Genomic DNA, 8,796 nt, shown 5'->3' with positions numbered 1-8,796 from the left:
TTCTTTTTTCACCTGGAAGTTAAAGGAAATCTATGTTTCTTTTTAAGACTAGGAGGTTAGCTTGGATACTGCCTTTTTTATTATTTATTTTTTATTTTTACTCTGGATGTGCTGATCACGTCTAAAATTTAAAACTCATTTTACAATTCAGTAATGGGGAATGCTTAATTTTTTTAATTGAACAAAAAGACTGCTCAGTACAGGAAAAGTACTTCCAGTCCAGCCCTACTCATAGTGCTTTTTGATTGCTCCTGGAGATGCTCTTTGGATGAAAGCTCCTGTCAAACTCAATAAAATGACTGACAAGGCCAAATTGGCATGCATTAAGGGAAATGACAAGAGAGAAGCTTAATCATGCCTGTACCAATAGATTGAAGCTGTTTCAGTGATCACACTGCCATCCTGTGTGTGTCAGTAAGGCTTCACTTTCATCTCTGTAGAAAAAGCTATGAGGCAAAAAGGCAATTGGCCTTGATTGCATGCCAAGAGAGCCAAACAGAAAAGTAAAACTTTCTTGGCACTGATAGCATAACGGGTCACACAAATACACTCTGCTGTGTTCCACAAAACAAATGGGCAAATTCTAGAGAAATGCAGGAATTCTTTTTGCATGAAGAAAGCTTTGAAGTATACCCATTGGCTCTCTCAGACCCTATCCCTGACCCAGTTCTGTCAAAAAAATGGTCAGTGCTAAGTGTGGAAGGTTGTTAGATGAACAAAAGCCAGCTGAGTAAACATCAGGTTGGTCCTATATAATGGCTATTAGTACAATACTATTGCTGCAACTAATATTAAAGATAAGCTGCTAATTAGGGAAAAGTTAGCCCATCTCTCTTTCATAGTTCCAAGTGAGTTTGTTGAAAACCCACCATGAAGAATTTGGGTTTCTCCATAGCCAAAGCCTATACTGAAGGCTCAAAACCCCTCTAATAAGAAATTTAGAGCAGCATAGCTGGCAAACCTTTAGTTTCTTGGGGCAGAATTGGAAATACAAGAGTCCAGCTTGTAGATTAAACTCCTGAGTGTCTCCCCCTGTCATGTTGATGTTTTATATTTAATGTGCAGGATAGTCATGATAGAAGCATTATTCTGAGAAACTGGAGGCTGCCAACCATACTAGAAGACAGCTTTGGAAGCAGATTTTATTCCATGGACTACAACTGGCCACCCTTCAAGTATAGGTGAGTGAACTCTAGGACTGAGTTATCTTCTTGACCATTGTTCTTCTGTTTTCCTTATTTTCCATAAGTATTGATTAGCCTTGCTATTAGAGAAAAATAATCTCCACAGGACCACTGCTTTCCTCCAGTCTAAACTAAACTCATAGGAGAGTTGAAAATGGTAAAGAAGTACTGGTTCCCTGTGTTTTGAAAGAGGAAAGGATGCTGCTGTGTCACACAGGAGTTTATCTGGAGTTATTAAGCCTAGTTTCAGTCCTCCATATGGGATGAAGCTCAGATAAGAGAGACAGAATCATAGATAAGAATTATTTGCTTTTCTCAGTTTTCACTTTTTTTATGTCTCAGTACCACAGGGTTGGGATGCGAGGTGAGGGGGAAAGAATGTTGGTGGATTTCTCCTATTGCTCCTTAGTCCATTCTTGTATTTTCTACTTTTATTTTTCTGTTTGCAAATTTCTTCCCTTCTGTCTCTGATCTAAGTGTGATTCCCATTCTTTTATTTCTTCATTCCTTAGTTTTGTCTAGTGTAAGAGACACCATGCATTCAGAGGTATGATCCCTCTTTTTTATATTAGGTCATCAATGATTTTTACTTACCATATCTTCAACCTCTCGTTCCACTTTATTAACAAATTACCTTCTTTCTAGATGCTATGGGACTTTGCCACAGTTTGTCTCCTCAGCCTTCCACTTTCAATTTTTGGGACTTTTTTTTTTCTATTATTTTTGATCTGGTGTCGTTCATTAAGCTCTCTCCCCTTTATGGCATGGGATTGTCTTTACCTCTTGCTGTAAAACTGCAGAATCCTGCTGGATGGTGGCTATTGGGACATCTCTTTCTGATATCTTTTTTCTTCTTTCCTACCCTAACTAATGCTCCCCATTTTCTATTCTCACTCCAGTTACTATGGCTTTTTACTGCACATTTTTAATAGTACTAAAATCCTCAGGAGATTTCTTAAGTCTGGTTAGAGCCATGAAGTGTTGGATAGGTTGGACTACAGTGCTATTAAAAACATATTTGCTATAAATTATGAGAAAAGATATGTCAAATTATAAGAAAAAAATCTTTCTCTAAGATACAGCAAAAAAACCCCAAATTATTTTCAGATGACATATAATATATGTAGTACATCAATAGAATGACTTCTTTATTAAGACAGAACTAGCTTTCCAAGGTGACAATCCCTAAAATCTCTATGCATGACTCATTTACTGCTGGCAACTTGAACTGTAGCAGGCTTATACAAACACAAGGCTATAATAATGCTCAGTAGGATTAGGCTATTAAAAGTCCTAGTCGGTATTTCTTTTATGATGATTTTCAACAGAACTTGGGAATTTCGGATTACATGTCCCACCAAAATTCAAGACCAAAGAAATTTGTCTGAGATTCTGCCACTTCGACATTTACCAAATTCCCAATCCTACAGAGTCACTGTAAGTGTTAACAAGTACTTAAATGAAGTTCAGGTTTCACTCATGAGCCTTTTTCTTTCATTAACCATAGTGGGCTGTAAATCAGAGCTATTGAATAATGGCAATGAGAAATCAATTACTTATTATAATAATAAGGTATGGTGTGTGAGACGGAGGCAGATCCTACCCTTTGATTTTATGCCTTCCTACATCTCTCAGGTTTATTTTTCAGTTATAAACACACAAACAGTAAATTTGGTGTATTCAGAAAAGCACAGACCAGACTCAGAGTCCCTTTAAAGTGGTAACAAAATCTACCTAACACATATCATGTTCAGTGAATTAGCTAATAATATAACTTAGTAGGTGGTAAATGAGCTAATAAAATATGTAATATATTTCTATGTTGGAGTCCAAAACAAGTGTTAAAATAACATTTACCTTTATGTTTGTAGTAATTTGTATAAGCTGCCTGGCAGGAGGTGAGTGTGCTGCACTATTAAAAAAAATATAACAGGAAAAAAATCTCATTATTTTTAGGTGCTATGAAAGGAAGTTTGTAAAATTTTCCCACAAAATGTGTTTTAAGAAAGAGCAACTAAGCAAAAAGGTCAGCATTGCATTTTAAAATTTAAGGCCCAAGAACTAAAACAAACATTATCCTGTGACTTAACAACATATTAGCCAATGATCAACAAACAGAAGAAAACTGGAACATTGTATGCTCTGGAAAAAGTTATAAAATTAATAACATAATGCCAATTTGAGTAATTTTTGCTGATTCAACAGAATTATAAAAGAAATTAAAATTTCAATTGCAACCTAGCTGAAAAATCTAGAAGAGAAAATTGTATCCTATGACTGCAAATACTGCAAGAATTGCTTTGAAATGTATTAAGCGTCATATAGGGAAATGATGATGCTGAGCTTCCTTCTGCACAATGATTTTAATGGGGTTGCATTTGGGTAAACCATCAGGATTGAGCAGCAAATACAGGATAGAGCTTTATTTGGTGGCAGTGCCACTTGGCTCCAGTCCCATAGTTACTCAGACTTGAGAATAGAAGAGTGCTCCCATAATATTTTCCCAGTGTAACAAGTGGAAATATGCTCAATTCCTTTGAATGAAGGGTCAGGTATGTTAATATTTAATTGAACCTGCCTCAAATATTATCGCCTGGGTATGCCTGCTCAGGAAGACACATACATCAATGTTTAAATATAGTCCCTTTCCAAGGGGCTTTGAAGCATGCACTAACCTTTGAGCTTCTGTGTAAGCACTCTCTTCTGCTCCCTTTATCCCACAGACTGCTGCAGCTGGGACTTTTTGTGGCTGAAGGTGTAAAACGTAGAATAGCATCTCACAAATGAACCAGCCATGCTCCTTTGGGGTGGAGGAATCCTAACAGCAATTGAGCTGTATTAGAACTTCAGTAGCTAGAGGTTAAGTGCCATGAATATTCCCTCTTTTCCCTTTTGCTTGGGTTTCTTTACGCTACACTGAGTATACCTTGTTCAGTTTTGGGCTACTTGATTCTAGACAGGGATTTAGCCTGGAAAAAATATTTGTACTAACAGCTAATTTTCCTCCAGTACTTAGGAGCTAAGGAAGAGCTGTGATCAGGCTTTCCAGACAGGTGCAGTGAAATAAATAATCACAGTCACCACAGAAGCAAGATGACAAATTTCTACTTTTACATATGAAACATGTTTTTCATTATGAGATTCGTGAGGTACTGAACAAAGGGACACAGAAAGGTACTGGAGTTTCAGTACCTTCTTTATATTTTCTGAAGATACTCAAAATTTCACAGCACAGAACTATTTTGAAGTATGAGACTGGATTTTTAATATAATTACCAGTATTTATTGTAAAATTAGGTAATTGCAATATTCTCTAAGTCTTTTTAATATTGAAGAGAGATAGATCTGGATATTCCCACTATCTGGAAATTAAAGTCCAGTATAGTAATGTAGTTTTTTGTTTCAGCTGTTCATGTTATCACTTTACTGGTTTAGAACACAGCAGTAAGTTTCTGGTGTCCCAGTATATAGCTAAAGCAATGTCTAGAAGGTATAATTCAAGATCATAAAACACCATACTTTATAAAGAGCTCAAAATGCAGATTTTCACAATTTACATGTCCCTTTAATTCTTAATATTATGTTCTATTGAAGAATAAATATTGATTATTGTGAGTTTTCTGTAATTGCAAATCATAAATACCCAAAAACTCTAAAGTAATTTAATAAAGAACATTTTCTCAGAAACTGGACCATTTAGGAGAATTGAATTGGAATATTGGAATTATTTTTGGCTGGAAAAATTAGGTTGAGATTGATTTTGAAATATCTTTTGTGTAGAACAATGTAATGGTATTCTTCTAAGGAACATGTCAACATAGTGATATTGAAATTCTCATTAGAGCTGTAAACGTTGTTACAAAATGAACTTCTATTCCTTTCACAAATGAAGACCTATGATTCATAGAAAAGTATTTTCAATAAAAGAACATAGTAAAAGCATTGGTTAGCTTTTATTTGATTCATTATTCCTCTCAGTATAATAAATTTTTGCTCTTCTTTATGGCTAAGATGACAAGTGCCTTTTAAGACATGTTGTAAATGCTCTGTATCTTTATATAACCTTCATGTAATAATTTCTTAATACTCTTGTAGATTAATAATTACATGATTTATGAAAAATATATTGAGGTCATTTGATAATACAACTAGTTATTAATATAAGAATATTGATACCAACTGGAGAAAGTAATTACCTGGCAACACTTGAGCAAATTCCTTCCAAGCACATCAAGGCCAGAGCACTCTTTCTAGAGGATGTTAATACCATTTCAGAATTTGAGATGCTTTATATTAGAGTCTAATAGTTGGGCTTTTTTTCTGAAATAAAATAAAAATAAGCCCTTGTTAAACCCAATGAGACAGCCTAAACAGGATATTAAATTAGTAAAAGGAAATAAAGTACAGCTAATACTTAAAAGTCATCTGTAACTTTGGGGGAAAAAAAGTTTTAATCACTCCTAAAGACTAATTTTAAAACACTTAGGTAAAGCTAATGTGGTTTACTGAAGTTGCAGTATAGCAGTGAAAGCAATTCCTGTGGAAAACAAAGTTGTTCACAGATCTCGTATGCTCAGAGCAGAGGCATAAGCTAAGATTTGGTGGAAAGAAAGGGACAGGACAATTCAGGACTCCTGCTCTTCAAAGACTTGCCTTAACTTCTTATGTGCCTTACGTGCCTTTTCTAGGTAATTTACTTGACTATTATTTTGGGGTTTTTTTGAATTTTTTTTAGGCTACAACCTCTAGACCTGTTAAAAGATATTTAGGGTATCCAGTCTCCTTAAGGCAAAGCTAAGTGACATAAAGGAAGTTTATCTATTTACTTTTTGCTTTAGCTATTTTTAGTGATTGTTTATATAGGAGGCAAGACAGTCAGATCCCTCTCCCCTTAGGGCAGACATTTCTGTGATTTTTAAGTCTTTTAATCCAAGATATTAAAGGGCCCTGGAATTTTTTTGTTTGTTTTGTGGGTTTTTGTTTTGCTTTTCTGTTGTCTATTTTGTTTTAAATTTTCACTTTTCAATGTAATATTACTAGGGCTAATGTTGATCATTATGATTACTTTACTTCTTTCAACCATGATAGCCCTAGGGCTGGGCAATAAAAATAGTGGAGTTATCATTTGGTAATTGCTTCCACAGAGACAGTAAATAAGAGCTTAACCCCATCTTTTCTCAAAACTGCTGTTAGCTGTTTTCCAGATAAAATTATTTGACATTTATCTTGAGACATATAATAAGCAAAATTATATAAGCAGTGACAGGGAAGCTCATAGAAGAAAAAAAAACAAACACCTAACTCATTTACTCATTAAAAAAAACCCAAAACTCTAGAGTCCTTTTTCCTTAAATGAATACACAGAACAGCTGTTAAGAGAGGAGGAAGTCAGTGGCAATAGAATTGAAATGATGGACAGTAATTTCTGACAAAAACAAAAAGAATTGTTCTTTCTTGTTTCAGTCTATTAAAATCACCCTGAGCAAAGTATTTTGGACTTTTGTTTGCAAAATAACCCTGCACTAGTATAGAACAAAAAGCAGAAAATAGGCAATAGGACATAAAAGGTCTTATGTTTTTTTAATTAAATGACATTAAAGATGAGAGGAGATTTTTGGTTTTGAACTACACTAAATATTTAGACTTGTGATGAATGAGCTAAAATGTAACCTTTGGTGATAAAGAAATATAGTGGTATAAAAATTTGCCTTCTGCCTATCGATATAGCTAGATCAATGTTTGATTAGTTCACAGATGGTAATTGAATTAAAGCTTGGAATTGCAATGGATAGAGCACTGATTTTTCCTGTTGATTAATCAAGAAGCAACAATTTAGATGCTGAGAGAGAAAAAAAATTTTGCCAGAAAGTGTAATTGCTACTAAAACACACGTTGTAAGGCAATGACAAAATCAATAGAAGACTGAATCCATGCAGTCTGGGTACATCTAATTGCTCAAGATTATTCAGTCTATATTCTCTATTGGCTTTACACTACCTATAAACTTATTGATTTCAGCATGAAATTTGGTCTGGTACCTACAGAACACTCTACTCTTTTTTTTTTTCCCCCTTTCTCACCAGGGGTCTTCCCTTACTGAAATCAATAGCAGAACTCACATTGAATCTCAATAATACATGATCATGGAATATTGATACTGAACATCAATAAGAGACATTTGTATGAAAAATGGGAGAAACAACTGAAAAATGGGGATTACAATGGCAGCTATAATGATGAAGCTGTTGCTTTGCTACAGTAGTTGCCTGGCTGAAATACAATTGAAAAAAAAAATCTGTTTGCATACAGAGGCCTATGATAAGGATCAAGACTTGAATAAAGAATCCAAGAAAGCATATCTATGTATTCTTAACTTCAGTTGTATGAGTAAAGTCAGTAGAAGTCAAATGATGGCTCATTCAAGTGAACGAAGCATGTGTAAAAGATTTTTTGCTCCATCAGTTGAAATATACAAAATATGTAGCTACCCAAATATTTAATACAAATGTCCTTCAAAAGCTTTGTCTTTTTCTCCATGTGACTGTGGATTTGGAAAGATGTACATTTTGGAGAAGCAGCCTACCATTTGTGCTTTTCTGAACTCATATTTATTTGAACAAATGCATCGTGTTTTAATTTTCTTTCTTTTACTGTTCCAGAGAGCTCAACAATTATTGTGTGATGAGGGTCAGACAGTAATTACAATGTGGTTTTGTTGTCCCCACATGCCTTTCAAAATCTGTCCAATATCAGGATTTTGTATTGCTCCCCAAGTTCCCATTTGAGCTAGTCTGTGCAACTGTCAAACTTTTTAGCGGAGTGACATTTAGACATGAATACTTCTAATGTTTCCATATAGTGTACTTTGCTTCCCTACTGGAACTATAAAGACATTCCTTTATTATGCTTTAACATATAATCATTACCAAAATGGGCTCAATTTAAACAAAAGTACTTTCAAAATCCAAAGCTTTGATGATTTGTTGAGGCCTCAGTGGCTGAATGAAAATATGCCTGCCTGTCTATTATGCCAGATGTCCCATTAGAGATATGATAGCTCTTTTCAATCTCAGTGATTAATATACTGTGACATCTATAGATGGATGGGAATTGAAGCTGATTCTATGTTGGAGGATACTATCTGGTAATTTAGTATATGCATCTATCTCGCCATATACATGCACACGCACCTTTTACATATGCAGATGTAAATGGAATTCTAGAAGATGTAAATGGAGTTCTATCAATTTGGCAAAATTTAATTATAATTAGGAATATTTTTAAACCTGTCTTGCTTTTAAACATAGTAATTTTCCTCTAGACATTATCCTGCCTTCACTTGCTAGCCTGCTGAATACGATCTATACTTATATACATCCCACATTCTACTGAAATGGAAGGCTGCTGGAAGCCTACAGTCCATGAATGAGGATTTACAAGTTTGAAGGAAAGCATTTTTTCCCATGTCACAAGAAATTAACATTTTTATCATAGCCATGGAAAATGAGAGATGTGGACCCTGGCTACTTAAAGAAAACACATTATTTTGGAAGATTAAGCAAAATCTTGGTCAATTATATTAGCAACACAGAAATTTAATGTGATCAAAAGT

The 8,796-nt window shown here is 34.6% G+C and overlaps 1 long non-coding RNA gene across 1 annotated transcript in view; it reads left to right on the top strand.

The window, feature by feature from the left end:
• Window positions 1-8,796, top strand: part of LOC110467584 (uncharacterized) — a 44,233-nt gene that overhangs the window by 24,897 nt on the left and 10,540 nt on the right. Inside the window, exon 2 of the long non-coding RNA XR_004148275.2 lies at window positions 1,066-1,181. This is a non-coding gene — a long non-coding RNA (uncharacterized LOC110467584). The remainder of the gene's footprint in view (window positions 1-1,065; window positions 1,182-8,796) is intronic.

The sequence above is a fragment of the Lonchura striata genome, chromosome 4 (assembly GCF_046129695.1).
Source record: "Lonchura striata isolate bLonStr1 chromosome 4, bLonStr1.mat, whole genome shotgun sequence".
Lineage (NCBI taxonomy): Eukaryota > Metazoa > Chordata > Aves > Passeriformes > Estrildidae > Lonchura > Lonchura striata.
This window is presented reverse-complemented; position numbering and strand designations above follow the sequence as displayed.